Consider the following 21853-nt stretch of genomic DNA (forward strand, 5'->3'; position numbering starts at 1 on the left):
TACCACTTTTGAATGCTTGTACGACAACGCTGATCTGTATTTATTTCCCTTTTTGGAAACTCAAAGACATTCTCATCTCTGTGGTGCCTTTACAGTTATTTGCCAGGAAAGGATCCATTAGTTATGATCATTAATGAAGTATCTAAAGACAACACATTATTGAACTGCAGCGAGATCTGATGCATTCAACACAGTTTTCACTGGGTGTAAAGTTGGGCTGTGGATACAAAATCAACCCTATGTCCCATTGCTGCAGCACAATTTCTGAGGAATCTGTTCATATCTTATCACATTCACATGTTAAACAGTAGAATAGATCAAAGTCTTTTCTGTAGCCAAAGTACTGTATCTCAAAACCTACCTCAGTAGGAATGCTTGTATAAATATGAAAAGTTCCTCTTGACCAAAGTGCTGTACAAAGGATATTGAAATATAGAATAAAAGTAAAAAAACAAACAAAGAGAAACATATCAACTACAATGATAAACAACCAGGAACAAATACAAAATTATAGACATTACATCAGATAACAAGATTAATGGGCCGTAAATGCCCAGATAGAGCACTATATTCTTTTGTCACTTATAGTTTTCTATAAACACTGACATTTTCGTCCCAGGCTTTTAATTTGAGAGTTCTTATCTGTATTTGTGGAAAGACAGTTTTACTTTAGAGGCTGTTACTGACCTTCTTTGTCCCTGAAGTGTTGTGCTTATTAGTTAACTGACAAAGAATCTATGGCAAATGGTCAATGGACTCAGTAGGTTTCAGTGTGGTGCAGCACATACAGTATCAGCAGGAACATTTATTATTTTTCTCTTTTTTAATTTTGTTCTTCATATCCCTTTCTGTTTCTCATCATCATTTTCTCTCAAGTGAGTACACTTGTGTGCCTCTATGCGTACATGCACGCTTGAGTATTTGCATGCAAGCACTGTTCATCTCACTCTCTGTCTCTTGCTCTTTCTCTCAGCTCAATTCAAATAAGCTTTATTGTCATTAATGTGGACGATACATCATCCCCAAAGCTACATCAGAGTACTGAGCAATTTTCATGAGAAAAACAGATAAATGATCAGAAGAATATATTCTAAACACTAAAACAGTCTCTCTCTTTCCTCAAGTGGTGACCTCAGCTATGCTGCTTATTACAGTTCCACTTCAAGGGTTGCTAGGTTACCACAAGCATGTAATGTGTCCATGGCGATGCCACTTGTAGTCTTAATTTCAGGTTTCTTTGTCACATAATGTTGCAAAGCAGTGCCATTGGTCTGTGGTATTCAGTGTAAGTACATCTTATGTCCAGCTTTGTGCATTCTTTCCTGCATTTCTTTGCCATTTTAGAGTGTGCTTTGATTTTAACCATTTCCCCATTTCTTCCAGTCTTAAACTATTCTAAACCCATCCCCGATCTGTCTCTGTACTAGAGCAATTTTGTCTTGTTATGCTCTATCTCATGCTTGGTAAGACCAATCAGTGAGTGTTTTCTGACACTTAACTTAATGGGTTAAAAACTGTTTTGAATGGTGGTTGTTGCACTAGAAGACATAAAACACAAAAATTACAAATTGTACTCCTGTGAGGACGGTCATTATTTCCATAATCCTCTGTACCTGCACAAGTAATCAGTGCTGTCATTTTCCTCGTGCGGACAGTGTTGCTAGACAGAAAAGATTCATATTCCCCTAAAATGACAAAAGAATCTTAATTCACGGAGCAAATCAAAAAATTTTAAGGATTTTAAACCCATGACTCAATACAATCAAAATATTTTCCTGACATCTTTTGAGATCTTTGACGTAAATTGACATGAATATTTTTATGAGGTAATATCATCTGAGAGACTCTCACCTTCTCTCCCCAGTTTGTGACCTCCGTGGTTTGACAGATTATACAATAAAAAAACGTTTATTAATCTTTAAATTATAGTAGGCATAAAAATGTCATAGTGTATTAACACATAAAAATGTAATAAAAACGTCACACTATAGTAAAGCATAAAACATCACAGTATATTAAAGGCATAAAATGTCATAATAATGTTAGGCATAAAAATGTCATAGTATATTTACGGCATAGATTTGTCTTAAAAATGTCATAGTACATAGTAAGGCATAAAAACGTTATAAAAACGTCATAGTATCGTATGGCATAAAAACGTCTTAAAAAAACGTCAGAGTGTAGTAAGGCAAAAAATTGTCCTTAAAACATCAGGCATAAAAACATCATACTATAGTAAGGCATAAAATTGCCATAAAAACATAATATTATAGCAAGGCATAAAAACGTCAAAGAATAGTAAGGCATAAAAACGTCATACTATAGTAAGGTATAGAACGTCATAAAAATATCATAGTATAGCAAGGCGTAAAAATGTCATAGTATCATTACATATATATTTAAGGCATAAAATTGTCATAAAAACATCATAGGCATAAAACGTCATTATATATTTAACGCAGGCATAGGCATGAAATGTCATAATATATTTAAGGCATAAAAACGTCATAAAAATGTCATTGTATATTTAGGGCATAAAATTGTCATAAAAACCTCATAGTATAGTAAGGGATAAAAACGTCATATTATACTTAAGGCATAAAAACATCATAATACAGCAAGGCATAAAAATGTCACAATATATTTAAGACATAAAATGTCATACTATCCTAAGGCATAAAACACCGATAAAAACGTGATAGTATAGTAAGGCACAAAAAGTAATAGTATTGGAAGGTATAAAAACCTCTTAAAAACATTATAGTATAGTAAGGCATGAAAACGTCTTAAAAAAATGTCATTGTATAGTAAGGCATAAAATGTCAAGCTATAGTAAGGCATAAAACGTCATAAAAACTTCATTGTATAGTTAGGCATAAAATTGTCCTAAAAACGTCATAGTATAGTAAGGCAAAAATTGTCCTAAAAACGTCATAGTATAGTAAGGCCTAAAACGTCATAAAAACGTCATTGTATAGTAAGGCATAAAACGTCATAGTATAGTAAGGCATAAAACATCAAGCTATAATAAGGCATAAAACGTCATAAAAACTTCATTGTATAGTAAGGCATAAAATTGTCATAAAAACGTCATAGTATAGTAAGGCATAAAAACATCATAGTATATTTAAGGCATAAAATTGTTATAAAAACGTCATAGTATAGTAAGACATAAAACAACATAAAAACGTCATAGTATAGTAGGGCATAAAAACGTCATAAAAATGTCATAGTATAGTAAGGCATAAAATTGTCTTAAAAACGTCATAGTATAGCAAGGCATAAAAACGTCATAAAAACGTCATAGGATAGTAAGGCATTAAAATCGCCTTAAAAACGTCATTGTATAGTAAGGTATAAAACGTCATAGTATAGTAAGGCATAAAACGTCAAGCTATAATAAGGCATAAAACGTCATAAAAACTTAATTTTATAGTAAGGCATAAAATTGTCATAAAAACGTCATAGTATAGTAAGGCATAAAATTGTCATAAAATCGTCATAGTATAGTAAGACATAAAACGACATAAAAACGTCATAGTATAGTAGGGCATAAAAACGTCATAGTATAGTAAGGCATAGAATTGTCATAAAAACATCATAAAAAAATCATAGTATAGTAAGGCATAAAAGACAGTCATAGTATAGTAAGGCATAAAAAAGTCATGCTATAATGAGGTATAAAACATCATAAAAATGTCATAGTATAGTAAGGCATAAAATCGTCACAAAAAAGTCATAGTATAGTAAGGCGTAAAAATGTTGTAGTATAGTAAGGCATGAAATCATCTTAAAAAAAACGTCATAGTATAGTAAGGCATAAAAAAGTCATGATACAGTAAGGCATAAAACGTCATGAAAACGTCATAGTATAGTAAGGCATAAAATCATCATAGTATAGTAAGGCATAAATTCATCATAGTATAGTAATGTATAAAATGTGATAAAAATGTCATAGTATATTAAGGCATACAAACGTCATAGTATAGTAAGGCATAAAATTGTCATAAAATCGTCATAGTATAGTAAGACCTAAAACAACATAAAAACGTAATAGTATAGTAGGGCATAAAAACGTCATAAAAACATCATAGGATAGTAAGGCATAAAATTGTCTTAAAAACGTCATAGTATAGTAAGGCATAAAAACGTCATAAAAAAATCATAGTATAGTAAGGCATATAAATGTCATAGTATAGTAAGGCATAAAAAAGTCATACTATAGTAAGGCATAAAACATCATAAAAACGTCATAGTATAGTAAGGCATAAAAATGTTGTAGTATAGTAAGGTATGAAATCATCTTAAAAAAACGCCATAGTATAGTAAGGCATAAAAAAGTCATGCTATAGTAAGGCATAAAATCATCATAGTATAGTAAGGCATAAAATCATCATAAAAACGTCATAGTATAGTAAGGCATAATATCATCATAGTATAGTCATGTATAAAATGTCATAAAAACGTCAGTATATTTAGGCATACAAACGTCATAATATAGTGAGGCATAAAATCGTCATAAAAACGTTATAGTATAGTAAGGCATAAAAATGTCATAGTATAGTAAGGCATAAAATGTTGTACTATAGTAAGGCAGAAAATTGTCATAAAATTGTCATAAAAGACATAAAAATGTCATAAAAACGTCATAGTATAGTAAGGCATAAAAACGTTATAGTATATTCAAGGCATAAAATGTAGTCATAAGTCATAAAAACGTCATATTATAGCAAGGCATAAAAATGTCAAGAAATAGTAAGGCATAAAAACATCATAGTATAGTAAGGCATAAAATTGTCCTAAAAACGTCATAGTATAGTAAGGCAAAAATTGTCCTAAAAACGTCATAGTATAGTAAGGCAAAAAAAACGTCATAAAAACGTTATAGTATAGTAAGGCCTAAAACGTCATAAAAACGTCATTGTATAGTAAGGCATAAAATTGTCATAAAAACGTCATAGTATAGTAAGGCATAAAAACATCATAGTATATTTAAGGCATAAAATTGTTATAAAAACGTCATAGTATTGTAAGGCATAAAAAACGTCATAAAAACGTTATAGTATAGTAAGGCCTAAAAGGTCATAAAAACGTCATTGTATGGTAAGGCATAAAACGTCATAGTATAGTAAGGCATAAAACGTCAAGCTATAATAAGGCATAAAACGTCATAAAAACTTCATTGTATAGTAAGGCATAAAAACGTCATAAAAACGTCATAGTATTGTAAGGCATAAAACGTCAAGCTATAATAAGGCATAAAACGTCATAAAAACTTCATTGTATAGTAAGGCATAAAATTGTCATGAAAACGTCATAGTATTTTAAGGCATAAAACATCATAGTATAGTAAAGCATAAAATCGTCATAAAAATATCATAGTATTGTAGGGCATAAAAGGTCATAGTATAGTCAGGCATAAAATTGTCATAAATACGTCATAGGCATAAAACGTCATAATATATTCAAGGCATAAAATTGTCATAAAAACGTCATAGTATAGTAAGGCATGAATATGTTGTAGTATAGTAAGGCAAGAAATCATCTTTAAAAAAACGTCATAATATAGTATGGCATAAAAACGTCATAAAAACATCATAGGATAGTAAGGCATAAAATTGTCTTAAAAACGTCATAGTATAGTAAGGCATAAAAACGTCATAAAAAAATCATAGTATAGTAAGGCATATAAATGTCATAGTATAGTAAGGCATAAAAAAGTCATGCTATAGTGAGGTATAAAACATCATAAAAATGTCATAGTATAGTAAGGCATAAAAATGTTGTAGTATAGTAAGGCATGAAATCATCTAAAAAAAAACGTCATAGTATAGTAAGGCATAAAAACATCATAAAAACGTCATAGCATAGTGAGGCATAAAATTGTCATAAAAACGTCATAGTATAGTAAGGCATAAAAACGTCATAAAAACGTCATAGTATAGTAAGGCATAAAAATGTTGTAGAATAGTAAGGCATGAAATCATCTTAAAAAAAACGTTATAGTATAGTAAGGCATAAAATGTTGTAGCATAGTAAGGAATAAAAAGTCATAAAAACGTCATAGTATAGTAAGGCATAAAATTGTCATAAAATCGTCATAGTATAGTAAGACATAAAACAACATAAAAACGTCATAGCATAGTAGGGCATAAAAATGTCATAAAAATGTCATAGTATAGTAAGGCATAAAATTGTCTTAAAAACGTCATAGTATAGTAAGGCATAAAAACGTCATAAAAAAATCATAGTATAGTAAGGCATATAAATGTCATAGTATAGTAAGGCATAAAAAAGTCATGCTATAGTGAGGTATAAAACATCATAAAAATGTCATAGTATAGTAAGGCATAAAAATGTTGTGGTATAGTAAGGCATAAAATCGTCACAAAAAAGTCATAGTATAGTAAGGCATAAAACGTCATGAAAACGTCATAGTATAGTAAGGCATAAAATCATCATATTATAGTAAGGCATAAAATCATGATAGTATAGTAATGTATAAAATGTCATAAAAACGTCATAGTATATTAAGGCATACAAACGTCATAGTATAGTAAGGCATAGACTTGTCATAAAAACATCATAGTGTAGTAAGACATAAAAAAGTCATGCTATAGTAAGCCATAAAATTGTCATAAAAACTTCATAGTATAGTAAGGCATAAAAATGTTGTAGTATAGTAAGGCATTAAATCATCTTAAAAATAACGTCATAGTATAGTAAGGCATAAAATATTCATAAAAATGTCATAATATAGTAAGGTATGAAAACGTGATAAGAATGTCATAGTATATTTAAGGCATAAAACGTCATGAAAACGTCGTAATATATTAAGGCATACAAACGTCATAGTATACTAAGGCATAAAATCATCATAAAAACGTCATAGTGTAGTAAGGCATAAATTCATCATAGTATAGTAATGTATAAAATGTCATAAAAATGTCATAGTATAGTAAGGCATAAAAACGCCATATTATAGTACGACATAAAATCGTCATAAAAACATCACAGTATAGTGAGGAAATAAATTGTCATAAAAACGTTATAGTATAGTAAGACATAAAAACGTCACGCTATAGTAAGGCATGAAATCATCTTAAAAAAAATGTCATAGTATAGTAAGGCATAAAAATATTATAGTATTGTTAAGGCATAAAACCGTCATAAAAACGTCTTAATATAGTAAGGTATGAAAACCTGTTAAAAATGTCATAGTATATTTAAGGCATAAAATCGTCATGAAAAACGTCATATTATAGTAAGGCATAAAATTTTCATAAAAATGTCATAGTATAGTTTGATGGAAATTTGAAAATGAACAGTTGACAAAATGATCAAGTTGTCTTTATATATTTTAATAAGATCTTTGCAAAGGATCGGTGTACAGTCACACAGAGTGTAATCGCAGACTGATAACAAACAAATAGTGTACATGAATTTTACAGGAAGAGTCAAGAAGGAGGCATGGTCAGGATGTGTGTGTGTGTGTGTGAACAATTATGGATCCTAATTGTCAGAAGAAGCCGCTGCCTGCTCAAGGAGAAGGACCCCTAAGTTTGTAACAGATAGTACCAGATAAGGAGTTTACATGTGAAAACAGATTCATAACACCAAATAAGGATTATCAATGTGAGGACAGATTCATGTCCAAGGTTATACAAAGTCAGACCATACAAAGTGCAAAACCAGGTTATACAAAGTGCAGAATATATTTTTTTTTACATTCCCTTTCTTTTGATCATACTTGATCACCATTAAGGAAAAATCTTCCAAGATTATATTTTCATAATAAGTGAACATCCTCACATATGGTAACATAATAAAAAGTATAACAGTGATAAAAAAAAAGACATCTGTAATGTTACCTCAATTAAGACTTAAAACATGTTTTTGTGGATGTAAGCATCCCATATAAAAAGTGCAATCAACTTAGGTAGGAAAATTATAATCATTTACACCACAATGTCAGAGTCAGAGTCTTCATCAAGATCAGGGATGTCTTGAGCATGGTATGGTGGAATCCAATCAAGTGTAGTTACCTGAGTCATCTGATGAGAAACTGACCTATCAACAAATAAAACACATTGAACCCTGCAGGCCAAAACATCCAGGGCATCTGAATGGCTGTTGTTTGGGTTCAATCGCTGATCCCACGATGGTGACACTGAGGTTCACTCAGCACGTCACTTAGTTGGAGCTTGGCATGCTCTTTTGGACAGTATGCCAATACTGTCACTTCTCCTTCTCTTCCTGGTCTTTGAGTGTCTGTTATTGAGCTGTGTTGGTCACCTGAGAGCAGCGATCCGCCTACACTCTCGCAGAGTCCTTAGTCGTGCTATGGTGACTTACTCTGTTGTAGGTGTCTGTGGTGGAGGTGGGACTCTTTTGCAGTGGCTGGCATGGATACAGGTGACTCTTTTGGCAACTTTTACTGCTGTCTGTGTGGTCAGCAGCACCTGGAATGGGCCAGTTCACCAGAGTGCCAAGTCTTACTTCACAGGTCTCACACCTGGTTGTGAATGTTAGATAGAACGGAGGATAGATTTGGAGAGCAACGAAGCATTTCATCTTCATAGTGGACTGTGGAAGTAAGGCATAAAATCATCATAAAAACGTCATAGTATTGTAGGGCATAAAAATGTCATAGTATATATAGTAAGGCATAAAACTGTCAAAAAAACGTCATAGTATATTAAGGCATACAAACATCATAGTATAGTAAGGCATAAAATCGTCATAAAAACGTCATAGTATAGTAAAGCATAAAAATGTCATAGTATAGTAAGGCATAAAATGTTGTAGTATAGCAAGGAATAAAAAGTCATAAAAACTTCATAGTATAGTAAGGCATAAAATTGTCATAAAATCGTCATAGTATAGTAGGACATAAAACGACATAAAAGCGTCATAGTATAGTAAGGCATAAAATTGTCATAAAAACGTCATAGTATAGTAAGACATAAAACGACATAAAAGCGTCATAGTATAGTAAGGCATAAAATTGTCATAAAAACGTCATAAAAACATCATAGAATAGTAAAGCATAAAAATGTCATAGTATAGTAAGGCATAAAATGTTGTAGTATAGCAAGGAATAAAAAGTCATAAAAACTTCATAGTATAGTAAAGCATAAAATCATCATAAAACGTCATAGCATAGTAAGGCATAAAAATATCATACTATAGTAAGGCATAAAACCTCATTAAAATGTCATATAATAGTAAGTCATAAAAACGGCATAGTATTGTAAGGCATAAAAACATCATTAAAAAGTCACAGTATAGTAAGGCATAAAATTGTCATGAAAACGTCATAGTATATTAAGGCATAAAAACGTCATAGTATAGTAAGGCATAAAATCGTCTTAAAAACGTCATAGTATAGTAGGGCATAAAAAAATCATAGTATAGTTAGGCATATAAACGTCATAGTATAGTAAGGCATAAAAAAGTCATGCTATAGTAAAGTATAAAACATCATAAAAATGTCATAGTATAGTAAGGCATAAAAATGTTGTAGTATAGTAAGGCATAAAATTGTCATGAAAACGTCATTGCATAGTAAGGCACAAAAAAATCATAGTATAGTAAGGCATATAAAAATGCCATACTATAGTAAGACATAAAATGTCATAAAATCGTCATAAAAACTTCATAGTATAGTAAGGCATAAAAACGACATAAAAACGTCATAGTATAGTAAGGAATAAGATTGTCATAAAAACGTCATAGTATAGTAAGGCATAAAAATGTCATAGTATAGTAAGTTTAAGAACGTCATAGTATGGTAAGGCATAAAACATCATAAAAACATCACAGTATAGTAAGGTTTAAAATTGTCATAAAAATGTCACAGTATAGTAAGGCATAAAACATCATTAATACATCATAGAATAGTAAGGCATAAAACATCAACAATATCAAACATCATAAAAATGTCAAATTATATTAAGGTATCAAAATGTCATAGTATAGTAATGCATAAAATGTCATAAAAACGTCATACTATAGTAAGGCAAAAATTGTCATAAATACGTCATAGTGTAGTAAGGCATAAAACATCACAATATAGTAGGGCTTAAAACATAATAAAATCATCAAATTATGGTAAGGCATAACATTGTCATAAAAACGTCAGCATATTTAAGGCATAAAATCATCATAAAAACGTCATAGAATAGTAAGGCATAAAATCATCATAAAAACGTCATAGAATAGTAAGGCATAAAAACGTCATAGTATAGTAAGGCATAAAAACGTCATAGTACAGTAAGGTATAAAATCGTCATAAAAACGTCATGGTATAGTAAGCCATAAAATTGTCATGAAAACGTCATTGTATAGTAAGGCATAAAATTGTCATAAATACGTCATTAAAAAGTCATGGTATAGTAAGCCATAAAATGTCATGAAAACGTCATAGTATAGTAAGACATAAAATCATCATAGTATAGTAAGGCATAAAATTGTCATAAAAACGTCATAGTATAGTAAGGCATAAAATCATCATAAAAATGCCATACTATAACAAGACATAAAACATCATGAAAACGTCATAGTATAGTAAAGCATAAAAACGTCATAAAAACGTCATTGTATAGTAAGGCATAAAACATAACAATATAGTAGGGCTTAAAACATTACAAAATTATGGTAAGGCATAACATCGTCATAAAAACGTCTTAGTATATTTAAGGCATAAAATCGTCATAAAAACGTCATAGTATAGTAAGGTATAAAAGCTTACAGTATAGTAAGGCCTAAAACACCATAAATACGTCATAATATAGTAAGGCATAAAACGTCATAAAAACATCATAGTATAGTAAAGCATAAAAACATCATTGTATATCAAGGCATAAAAACGTCATGCTATAGTAAGGCACAAAACTTGATAGTATAGTGAGGCATAACATATCATAAAAATGTCATAGTACAGTAAGGTATAAAACGTCATAAAACATCATAGTACCGTCATTTTGTTATCCTTATTGTTCTTACATGTAATTTCAATTCCAATAATTCATGTGAGGAAGGAGGTGGGTGATATCTGCCTCAATAACCTTATCGGCCTGCTTAGGGGAATGTTTCTGGATATTTGCCATCAAGTGCTCTCGCCTCACAGGTAGGCTAATAGTTCACTTGTGCCTGTGACTGCATTTATAGGGGAGACAAGGGACTGGCCAGAGTAGTAGCGAAATTATACAGCTGTGTTGGTGGAAATCCATCTTGCTCTACGTGATACGTGACATAAAATATGAAATCAGCATTTTACAGTAAATTACAGTGAACATGTTTAACTGCACCATGTAAAAACAATGGACACAATGTTTCACCACCATGTTTCATTATTTACTTCGCTGCTGCTTCTGGTGGTTAATGTATCTGCCTGCTAGAAAAAGTCTTTCTAACTGGAAGAAGAAATGAAATGTAGATGGTACATTAAGTGATGGAATAATTATTTTTAACAGTGTATACTGTATTACAAAATAAAATGTTCGCAGTATTTATTATCTCACAATCTGACAACACTTCATGATACCACTTATTAAATCTTTATTAGTCGAATTGCTTTTTTCCGCAAGTGTCCTGTGACTAAAAATATCTGCACTTCTGTTAGTGTAGGAGCTTTTTCCTCCCTCACGTGTCTGCAGAAGAACATAACATGCAACATGCAAAGAGCCATTTAGCACATTACATGCCCATTCATATTGCATATTTTAAATCTGGTTTCTGTGTACTCATTCTCATTTCAAGTTGCGTATCTGTGTGTGAGTGCGCTTGGGTGTGGTTTCCCGATTATGTGTGTGCACCCCTGCCAGGAGTGCAGGTTGCTGTTGAAACATAAGAGGCAGAGCTCACGGCCACATTGGAGATGATCAACTATTGGACAAAAAGAGACCGCCAGCTTTGTCTGACTTCTCTGCTAGTTATGCTCAGAGTGTGCTTACAGCTTCAAGGCTTGTCTACATATACACACAGAATTACACACAAACGAATACATTAAACCAAGGTCAACTGGCAGCAGCATTGATCACTTGGCTTCGCTTCTTCAGAAAGGCCCTGAACACAAACCTGGTGTTCAGTTTCACAATTTAACTAGTGAATTACGTGTTTGCATGGTTTTTAACTTCTAATGTGCACACTTAGACACAAAGATCGTATTGCTTCATTTTATGTTACATTACCTTACTATATGAAACATGCTTGAGGAGATGACAGATAATAATCAGTTATTAATAGGATCTTAGGTATGTGAATTATGCATTAACGTGATGCTTGGTGTATGAATGATTAATTGTGTGACCTCTCAGACATTATCACAAGACCTCAACAAGATCCCATCCTCCTGGTTTAGACACACTTAACTACTGTCACACAAATGAAATCACTTTCTCTCAACAAGAATCAAAATTATGACAGTAATTCTGTTGCAACACTGCTTAAGTAAACACAGCAGGAGGTGTGTAGCTTCTGCATAAATTCATACTGATGTGACAAATTGGAGTTGATACACTGTTTTCTTCACAGGGGATTCGAACAGAAACTCATGAATAGTCACAACACAAAGCCGACAGAGAGACAGCAGAGACAGGCAGTCGGGAATGGAGGGATCTTTTAATTAAGCAACAGGATTTCTGTGGCACTCTAGGATGCTTTGTCGGTTAGCTGTGCCTATAGGTCTCTTGATTGAACAGCTGCTGTATCAATTCAGAGGCCAGTGCCATGGCTATTTGTGGCTCAGCGGTACCTTCGGCAATAAATCTCCTGGCACGGATAGAGAGGGAGACACATGAACATGACCCTCTCACATTGCATGCACTGCTTCAATCCAGTGTTCTTGTTGGATGAACTGGAACTTTGCCTCATACACTCATGTGATCCACACATAATTTGAAATAGAGAAGCTCCAGTCCCTGAGCGATGAGAGCTTATTTTTCTGTTCAATGTGAGATGACAGCAGGAAGCCCCTTTAGGGCCGCAATACATGGACATCAATTTTAGGCACTGTGAGTTTACATGGGCAGCTCTTCCTGCAACATGCTGAGACAAAAGCAAAATGATTATCTCTGGGTTATGAGGTAAAATATAACATGATAAAATGCTACAGGTCGCAGGTGTACTAGAATTATCATAATCTTTTAGAACGGTATTTAGGCCAAGACCATGTAGTTTTAGGGCACAAGCACTCACACACTACACAAAATAGTGACTCTGTGTGTCTAGTAAAAGCTTAATTTGGTGAATGTGGTACAAAAAAAACAACAAAAAAACACTTACCTGACAAATTTAATTTATTTGTTTTCCCTCCTACATGCCTCATGATTTGGGACAACTAAGCAAGACACCAATGAACCAATCCAATCAGTGAGTCAATTAATCAATCAATAAACTGATCATGAAGTCAGGAATGTGGAACTATGATTAATTACAGTCTGGTTTCAGACCTCTGAATCACTGCTCACATTTGTCTGCAATTTAATAAATGAAATGAAACAAAATGGAAACTCAGTCTGATTATGAGGGTAAGTTGCTGATTTTCTGAATAACCACAATTTTCTGCTGACTTCATGTTTAAATGATAACAATTTAGAAAAAAAAAAAAGTATTCTTGTCTCCGTTGGTGCCACGAACAATTAATTTCCACATGGTAGTCTGGTACTGACTTTAACCTCTGCCCCGACCAGTCCACAGAGAATTACCAATTATGGGGCTTTTATTTTCACACCACACATGTATGGACCAGATGTATCACTTTCCCCACAGCCTCTGGATGTACACCCTGGTGCTGTGAGTCAATCAATACTCACCTGTGTAATATTCATATCTCTCATATCTCTTGAACTATGATCACAGTAGAGGGAGATCATTCTTTTCCCTTCTCTCCCATCCTTCCTTATCTCTCACCTGCACCAGTTTTCCTCTTTCCCCTTGTTGCCTAATATTCTCTTTTCCTGCCCCCTTTTTCTTAATGACTCCCTCCTCTCTTTCCATCCTCCTTTTCATCTCACTCACCCCTCCATTCCCCCCCTCTCTCCATCTCACATCTGTCTTTTACCTCCCAATTTCCAGTCCTCCCTTCCTCCCCTCCCCCTTTAACGTTGGGAGAAATACAAATAAAGACTTCCTCTGCGTGCAGGAGTGTGCGCTTACCAAACCACCATAAGTGTGTGAGCCACTGCTATGTGCGCAGCTACCTAATGCGCTTCTGCAACCTGCAAGAGTGCAGCAACTCGGCTGAGCTTGACTGCACTGCACAGAAAATATGTGACTTCATGAATGACCCCAGCCTACACATGCAGCACACAAATGAGGGTATGTGTATAGCTGACATTCTGAAAATGAACTATATCGAAATCCAAAATAAATTAAATTTTGGCATCTGAATGCCAGATAATGGGAAGCAAAAAAAACAATGGCTTTTGCTACTGGGAAAAACAGTTTGCGCTTGGATGGTGAATAATATGTGAGCAATATACATTATGTATCTGCTTTATATTAAATATGTAGTAAATTAAATGAAATGAGGCTGGTACACTTTATACCCATAGACACCAATCAGTATAAACCTGTATTGTCCAGTGACAATCCAATACGACTAACAAATTACAGCTGATGAGGCAGAATCTTCAGCCAATCAAAATAAATGCTTAACAGCCCATAACTCAAGAGCAAATTTGTTTTAAATTTTAATTACAGACTTTTCAATAACAATTACCGTTGATTTAATGTTATTATAAATGAGATCTGCCATTAACACGTAATCAATCACATCACAGAGTTAGCTAGGTTAAAATACATAATGTTTTTATGCTTTTTGCAAGAACACTTGACCATTCATTGATATCCAGCACTTGTGACTAAGCTGGTAACATGTATGTGGGTGTCTGTTTATGAGTGCTTTGGAGAGCATGAATCTATTAGTTGGGGGATAACGAGTCTGAAATGGACAATTAGATCACATCAGCAGATACAGTATTGTCCCAGGGTTATAATGTTCTTCACCCTCTCTGTTCCCTTTCCTCTCTACTCTCTCCTCTTTAGCTTTAAGATGTTTTATCATCCAGTCCTGTGCAGTCATTTCCACTCCCAGTATGCAGGTCTCCATGCCAGTCCACCCATCTCATAATTTCAGACAATGTGTCAGACTTTGCTCCAGACTACACGGCCATTAAGCAATAGAAGCTTCCTGCATGAAGAACAGCCATCGTTTCTCTGTAGCTGCTATCTCACAGTGTGTGTTACATTCTTGGATGTCTCCTGAGGACTCTGTTTGTGTCTATATGTTCTCATGTACATGCTGAACGCCGCACTTCACATACAAACTTTGGAGTCTGTGTGAGCTCTTGGTTTTGTCTTTTATTGGCCCTTGTTTTAATATCTGTTTGTGTGTCCTTTGTTTTCTTTGAAGCACTTTGTGACAAAGCACTTTGTGACAAGTGCTTTATAAATAAATCTGACTTGATTTGACTGCCCAGCCATATAATATGATGGGGGGATGGGTGGGAGGTGGAGGGGGGGGATAAAAATACATCTTAAAGCACGGCTAGACCAGTGAACCATGCTCTGGGAGACGGGCAGGAGGAGAGAGAGGCTCTCAGACAGCATTATGCAGGTTGACGGAAATTTAATTGGAACACTCATGACTTAAATGAGATCTCATGTCAAGAGGGTACGCAGGAAAATGCAGAGACCAGTGGTGGAGCACTTGTTTTTATTTAACTGTGTTGCCTGAATAATAGAAAATGACTGTAATGAAGACAGATTCATGTGTAAATTGTGTGTGTGTGTCTGTTTGCATTACTGTGCACAGTAGACAGCAATCAGAAAAGGTTTTCTCATTGGCCATGAGCTTTGATGACAGTAATGAGCCTGTTACGCTGAAAACAGGATTAAAATGTGGTTTAAAAGCAACAATTTTATGATATAAGCAACAGGTAGAAACCAAATGATGTGAAAATGCATTCTGGTAACTGTGAATTCTCGAGCTCAGCCAGTCATTTATTTTTTTTTATTATTTTTCAGACGCAGTATAGCACCATTGCCAGCATTTTCTGCTTTCCCCTGCTGCACAGTTTTGATGAGGTTCTTTTGGGATTACAGTACTACAAACACCCACTTGTATTCATGATTTTACAGCTTTTAAAATAACTAAGCATCAAACTAGAAAGCATTTTCTAAATAATAATAATAATGAGTATGTGTATGTATGTTGTGAATGAATGTAAATAAATCTATGAACAAAAAAATCTATGTATATTATATGTATATGTAATGATGTCTATATGTAATCTATCCATTTATCTATATACGTCTATAAAAATATGTGTAGTTATCTACGCTTGCACAGAGCACTGAAAGAGTTAAGGATAGGTGGTGTGTGTCAAAGAGACAGAAAAAGTGTTTAAGACATCAATGAATATTTTAGGAGAGAACGGGAGCTGTGGGAGGGATGGGTGAACCAAGAGAGAGTTGGGCTGCTGAGAGACGGAGAGATAATTTAATAGACGGGCAGAGCAAATGTGTTGGAGGAGAGACAGAAAAGCTGGAGGGATGGGAAATGAATGAATGGTGGACTAATCTGCACTAAGCGATGGAGAGAAGAACCGACATTAATTTAATAAGATGGATGAATGGACAAATAGATGCATTGTGCAATGTTCAAAAAAATCCCAAAACCTGGACTGCCTTTTGACAAAAAGTGTGTTTGTATGTATGTGTGTGTGTGTGTGTGTGTGTGTGTGTGTGTGTGTGTGTGTCTGTAGTTGCACAGATGAAATTAAATGTTTTATAAACTGGGATGACGAGAGGGGCAGGTCGGACACTCAGATGCCCCACTGGGTGTGGCATTAGTGCACAAAATAAATAGGATGGGAGCAGTTAGAGAGAAATCTTCTAAATTTAAGCACAAATGTTGACACTAAGAAGCAAAAAGTGCACATTAAAATGCTCGGCCTGTCAGCCGCTCTGGTTACAACTCATTTCAAGCTTGACACTCTTCCTCAGGAAGCATGAAGATGTTACATTCAGGCAAAAATGAAGCATGACGGTCTCCTATTAGGGCACAAATATTGCAGAAATGGCTGTGTGCATGCCAGTGGCTGTGATGACACTGTGGACTGATATCTCTGGGATGATTCGTCTTGCTGGTTAAAAAAAAAAAGCTCTTCTTTCAGTTAGTACCTGTATTTACTCGACTACTTTAGATCCATGGCTACACCTCTGGATTCACTTTAGGCCCAATTTTACTCGCACTATATTCTACCTGCTTTGCTGCCTCATGAGCCAAACGATACTGATCTCCACTGTTATGCTGATGACTGTCCACTGTATCTGCTCCAGCTTCCGGTTATAATGACATAATGACTCAAACAGGAAATGTCTCTACAAAAGATCATATAATCATACATAAAAGTGGTACTCTCTACAGGAGTGTGGTGTGTGAATCCACAGCACTATTAAACCTGCCTGTTTGTGGCATTTTTATCTGCTGGAAAAGAAAATATACAAACCGAAACACCTTGTCTGACTAACTTAATCAATCAGAACTGAGGTGAAAATCTGGGCTCTGTGTATGTGCAGTCTCAGTGAGCAATAACAGTAACAACAGTAAAGTACTTTTATGCCAATAATGTAATATTTTAAAATTTCAGATAAAAACAGACTGTAATTTCAAGCTTTTTGAGGGCCCTGCATAATTGTTACCACACTCTTGGGTGCAGCTTTCGCCTCCCACACTTCTACCAGTGGATTGTTGCATTCCAGCCTTTCACTGCTTCCCTTGCCTATTAGGAATCTAAAAGAAGAACAACAGCATTACTGAACAGTTGTCGTGAAAGTGAAATGAGTAAAGAAATACAGTATATATACATATGTATAAAAATGTGAAACAGGCCCCGTAGACAAAAGGTAATGTTTGAACAGACTTTGACAGAGGGCTCGTTATTGAGATGTGGATGGTGGGAGCTTCAGTCTCAGAGACTGGGTGTAGTGAACAGTATGGAAAAGATATCAGTAAATAGGTCCCAAAATGCAGAGGTGGAAAGTAACAAAATACATTTACTCACGTTACTGTATTGAATACTTTTTTTGTGTATTTTGTATTTTTTAAGTACAATTTAAAATCGGTATTTTGTATTTTAATTGAGTACGTTTTTACTCAAGTATTGTACTTAGTTACTTTATAAATCCTATCCGTTACTGAGTAAAAATAACAATTCAACCTACAGGGGAAAAATACGCGCCAGAACCATTGACAGTAAACCAATGGACAGAACCAACAGTGACTAACTTTACAAAACAACTAACTTTAAGTTGCTACTTAAACTGAACAAGAAGTTGTTGTTTTTGCACTTACATTTGTTACACTTGTTCTTTAATTAAAAACAAAATAGTTTTGGATTTCTGACCCCTTGTCCTATTTTTACTACCCTCACACCCCACACAAAGAAAGTAACTAAGTAACTTTTACTTAAAGTACATTTCAAATGAACTACTTTTTACTTTTACTTGAGTACATTTTCAGATGAGTACTTTTACTTCTACTTGAGTAATATTTCATCAAAGTATTGGTACTTTTACTTGAATACAAAATTTTTGTACTTTTTCCACCTCTGCCAAAATGTTGGTTGAAGGCACAAAATCCTTAATGACCTCTAATGCTTGTGCATTTGTGTGGCATGTACTGACATGAGATGACAGAATATGTTGTCAGTCCATTAGCTCCTGAACAACACATTGATGCTGATTCCCCTTTGGGCGACATCATTTGTCTATGCCTTCCAAAATGTGACAAATCACTGTTGAAATATAAAGGTTTACTGTCAGAAAACAAGAAACAGAGAGGAGTGTCCGGTGTTAAAGTCTGATGTTTTGTTGACCCAACCATCCACCCTGACTGCAACCTTATGAGGATTTTGCTGCTATATAATAACATCCCACAATTCACTTCCGTCATAATAATAACATGGCGGCTAAGGGGTGTGTATTGTTTTGGGGCACTTAGGAGCACGTTACAAACAAATGCACATTTGAATGTTCTATGGTGCAAAAACCATAGACCTAAAGCTAGGGAAGTGAATGGTCCCTGCAAATCAATTAGTCTTAACCTAATTCAATACCAATGGAATATTTTGGGGCGATGTATTGGACAGCGTTCTCCATCACCAACATTACAGCACTGAGAGGGGGGATATATTTTAGAAAAATGGTGTTCACCCCTCCATTACAGTTCAAACTGCTCTGGAGGCTGGAGACACTGTTTGCTGGTTTTCTAAAAATGTCACCAATCCATTTATTTAACTTTTTAAAGAATAACGCCTTATGGAGCTTTGTGATAATTAGGTAAATTAGGTATCTACCTAGATGGATTATCTTGACTTGATCAGGTATACAGGCCTGTATTTTTTTCTTTTAATTTGCAAATGTTCTAGATTTATAGCTATGCCTGCAAATTATGCATTATTGATAATTTAATAATAATAACAGATGTCAGCTGTCTCCTGTCTCCTGCTCAGGTTTTTTGTCAGTGTTTTTCTTGCAGGCAGTTTTCAGGGTGTTAGGTTGTCCTGGCAAGAAAACAACGACGAAAAGAGTGATGAAAAACACAGCAGGCACTATGTCCCCTAAAGTCCCAATGCCGAAGTAGTCCTAACAGATCCAGATGTAATCTCTGTTTAAAACTGACAGCTTGCTAGCAAACAACTTGGGTCCAGGTTCACATCCTGTCAGTTGCTCACATTAGCAAACACTGCACCAGGAAATAAACTCTCTGTACTCTGTACAAAACTGAAGTGTTGGTTTCATTGCTTGCACTTTGTTATTGCCTCTGGAACCGTTTCAAATCAAACTCAGAGGTCTGTTTTCATCCTCTATCCGGATAATAAACTTTTGATACCATCTTTTATCCAAGCTCGACCTTTGAGCAACTCTCCCAAATCACCATGTTAACTTCAGTTGGGTAATATTTCCAGCATAATTCATTACGCAGACTCACGCGTGCTTCCAGAGCTGTTTGTCTCAAATCCCATCACACCTTATTTATCTCTTAGCAGAGAAGGCGTTACTTGTCTCCAGATAGTGCAAATTGCTGTAGCTTATTTTTACGCCCTTACATTCATGGCTCGGCAGTTTTCGTTATTCCTCGGATTGTATTGATAAGGTCTTTGGGTTGTATGGGCCTAACCTCTAGCTACATCTCTAACCTTTTAATCCAATATGAGCCAGCTTTAGATACTCATACAGAGCTTTTTTTTTTTTTTGGTAGTCCCAGTTAAAAAGAATGAGTGACGAGGCTTTTGCTGTTTGAGGCCCTGCTTCTTTGTAAAGCTTAGACTATAAGTCAGTGCCATCCTTCTACATAACCTCACAAAATCCATCTGCACAAATAAAATATTTTCACAAATTGACTTGCACTGACTTGTTTTCTTTTACCTTATTAAAAAAATACTTAGACAACCTGTTTTAAAAGAGGGGGAGGACTCAGGGGACGTGAGCAAGGGGCAACACAGAGGAATAAGCAAACAAGTGCACAGGCAGACAGAGAGACAGACAGGCAGACAAAGAGATGGATGGGTGGATGGAGGATTGTTGAGGAGAGGAATAGAAAGTCCTGAATGCTGCTGCAGCAGGCTGTGCTGACGTGAGGAGTGTTCCCAAGCACAGTTAGTAGCGACTGCAGACCCACTGCATTACCATACTCACACACACACACACACACACACACACACACACTCACACACACTCACGCACAGACACACAGTGCCTAAGGGAGAAAGCTGCTTGCAGGCAGAGCTGAATAGAATGGGGACAGAATCTCCTGTTCTGGTCCTGAAGAGGTCACTGTGTACTCCAGCACCATTTGTAAATGTGTTAAGGTGTGTGTGGGTGTGTGTTTGCAGGTTAGTGTGAGCATGTAGCGTTTTCTTTGACTGTTTCATTTGTCTGAGCATGTTTTTTTGTTTTTTTCTATGTGTGATGGGACCTTCTACAGGTGTGTTTAAATGTGTGGTGCCATACATGTTTATGTGCCACTGTGGTTTGTGTAATAGTGTGGACTTCTGTGTGTGTGTGTGTGTCTGTGTGTGTGTTTCTGTTTCCCTGCACAGGTCAGTCCTCTCCTCTCCTCTCCTTTAGTCTCCCCTCTCTCCAGTCTGCGCTTCCTCACAGGAGCTAGGTGCGTATCATTGGATCAGTAGCTGCTGCCTGCCACACTGTCCAATCGCATCTAGGGAGAGAGGGAGAGAGAGAGAGAGAGAGAGAGAGAGAAAGAGAGAGAGAGAGGGTGGGGAAGAGAGAGAGCGAGAGAGGGGGGGGGTAGAGAGAGAGAGAGAGAGAGAGAGAGAGAGAGATGGGGGAGGGAGGAGAAAGAAAGGAAGAGAGGGACATTGATCATTTGAACGTCCTGGGCCTTGGATTCCTTTGAGAAACGCTTAAATTTCCACTTCATCCAAAACGTAATTTTTTCCCCATTTCCACCTGTCTCGGACCGAAGGCTTGAGGGCAGCTTTTTTTCCCCTCTTGTTTCTTTTTTGGGTTTTCCCACCCAGGAGACGTGCCACCACCACCACCACCACCACCACCAGCAGCAGCAGCAGCAGCAGCAGCAGCGGCAGAGGAATATCTCACAATATCCCATCCCGGGCACGTCAGATAAGCTGCAGCGGCGAAAAACACTAGGAGAATATTGCGGTGGAGGGGAACGGGAACATGGTCTGCGGGATTTCACACCTCTTATCCAGACTGGGTACGGTATATCCTACTTTGTCTTTAGAAGATTTTTTTTTTTTTTTACTGCAGCGGGTATGCAGGTTGAGGTTTTGCATTTGAGTGTGTGTGTGTGTGTGTG

The sequence above is a fragment of the Seriola lalandi genome, unplaced genomic scaffold (assembly GCF_002814215.2).
Source record: "Seriola lalandi dorsalis isolate HSWRI2012SDOR001 ecotype SW California unplaced genomic scaffold, Sedor1 jcf7180002054881, whole genome shotgun sequence".
In the NCBI taxonomy this organism is placed as follows: Eukaryota; Metazoa; Chordata; class Actinopteri; order Carangiformes; family Carangidae; genus Seriola; species Seriola lalandi.